Here is a 1,761-nt window from a genome sequence, read left to right as displayed (position 1 = left end):
ATTGCTTAAGTAAATGAGTTTGAAACCAGCCTGGAAAAAACAGTGAGACCCCATCTCTACAAAAATTAAAAAATTAGCTGGACATGGATATGCACACCTGTGCCTCAGCTACTTGGGACGCTGAGGCAAGAGGATTGCCTTAGCCCAGGTGGTCAAGGCTGCAGTGAGCCATGATTGCACCACTGCACTCCAGTCTGGGAGATAGAGATCTTGTCTCAAAAAAAAAAAAAAAAAAAAAGCAATAAACAACAAATTGTTAAACATTTGTGAACTCCAGGTGACAGTGTAGGTTGATTAATAAGAAAATGTTTCATACAAATCTCATGTGCTTTATTGTTTATATCTAATAATATAATGATTTATTCAATGGGTGACGTGCACCTTGATTTCAGTGAGACATTTGCTAATAACCTTAGAATATATTTTGAGCAAGTATAGGAACATGTGGAATAATGAAGATGCTAAATGTAGAGGTACTTGAAACAGTTTAGAGCAGTGGTCCCCAACCATTTTGGCACCAGGGACCAGTTTTGTGGAAGACAATTTTTCCATAGACGGAGCAAGGGGATGATTTCAGGATGACTCAAGCATATTACATTATTGTGCACTATATTTCTGTTACATGGTAAAATATAATGAAAATATCATACAGCTCACCATGATGTAGAATCAGTGGAAGCCCTGAGCTTGTTTTCCTGCAACTAGATGTAGATGGTCCCATCTGGGGCTGAAGGGAGAGAGTGACAGATTGTTAGGCATTAGATTCATATGGAGTGTGCAACCTAGATCCCTTGCACACACAGTTCACAATAGGGTTTGCACTCCTATGAGAATCTAATGCCACTGCTGATCTGACAGGAGGCAGAGCTCACATAATAACACAAGTGAAGGGGAATGGCTGTAAATATAAATGAAGCTTTGCTCCTTTGCCCGCTGCTCACCTCCTGCTGTGTGGCCTGGTTCCTAATATTGGTCCGTGGCCTGTGGGTTGGGGACCACTTCTTTAGAGAGTACACAAAAGGAGAAGTTCTAGGGGAAATGCTGGGAGTGGCACATTTGAGATGTCTGTAAGAGAAAATTGAATGGCCAACATTAGTGTCAATATATTTTATAAACATAAAGCAAGACAAAAAGATGAAACTCACTTTTTTATGTTGAAATAAAAAAATCAAAAATAAGGGGCTGAGATGATGGTTTAAATGAAGTAAATAAGTTAAATAAGTAGTAATACTGCATTTAAGATAAAAAATCAGTTATATAAGTTGAACAAGTAAGGCTTAAAATTTATAGAAATCTTGGGATTTCAATGTGATACTAGTGCTAAAATGTTAATGCAAACTAAGTATGAATTTATAGCATTTTGTAGTTCAGCAAAGGAACAGAGTCCCACTGTGATATGCTTTAGTCATACCATGTTTGGAGTACTATGTTCTGCTCCGGGCTTCACATTTTTACAATTTCATCATCACTCTGGAATGCATAGAGACTAATGTGGAATCTAGGAACCATGTTATATTGGTGATCATTGAAGAACCTGAGAAATTTAAAGATTAGAAGAAATATGGTAACACTGCATCCTTCTTCAATTATTCGAAGAACTTTTATATAGGATAGAATAAGAGTTAGTCAGAAATACTATTTCTGTGCCAGGAATTACACACGTTTATATTCACAACTTCCTTTTTTTTTTAATTATTAACCAAACTATGAGGTGGGCTTTGTCTTGCCATCTTTTTTTTTTTTTTTTTTTTGAGATGGAGT

At 36.7% G+C, this 1,761-nt stretch overlaps 1 long non-coding RNA gene across 1 annotated transcript; it reads right to left on the bottom strand.

Annotated features, from left to right (window-relative positions):
- Positions 1-645: 645 nt before the first annotated feature.
- Positions 646-1,504, bottom strand: LOC129048993 (uncharacterized). The gene is made up of 3 exons (XR_008511689.1): positions 1,412-1,504; positions 942-1,065; positions 646-727 (listed from the first exon to the last, which is right to left on the bottom strand). It is a non-coding gene; the product is annotated as an uncharacterized LOC129048993 (long non-coding RNA).
- Between the last annotated feature and the right edge of the window lie 257 nt (positions 1,505-1,761).

This window comes from Pongo abelii, chromosome 9 (assembly GCF_028885655.2).
Source record: "Pongo abelii isolate AG06213 chromosome 9, NHGRI_mPonAbe1-v2.0_pri, whole genome shotgun sequence".
NCBI classification, from domain to species: Eukaryota; Metazoa; Chordata; class Mammalia; order Primates; family Hominidae; genus Pongo; species Pongo abelii.
Note: the sequence above shows the minus strand (reverse complement) of the source record. Positions and strands in the feature narration are given on the sequence as shown.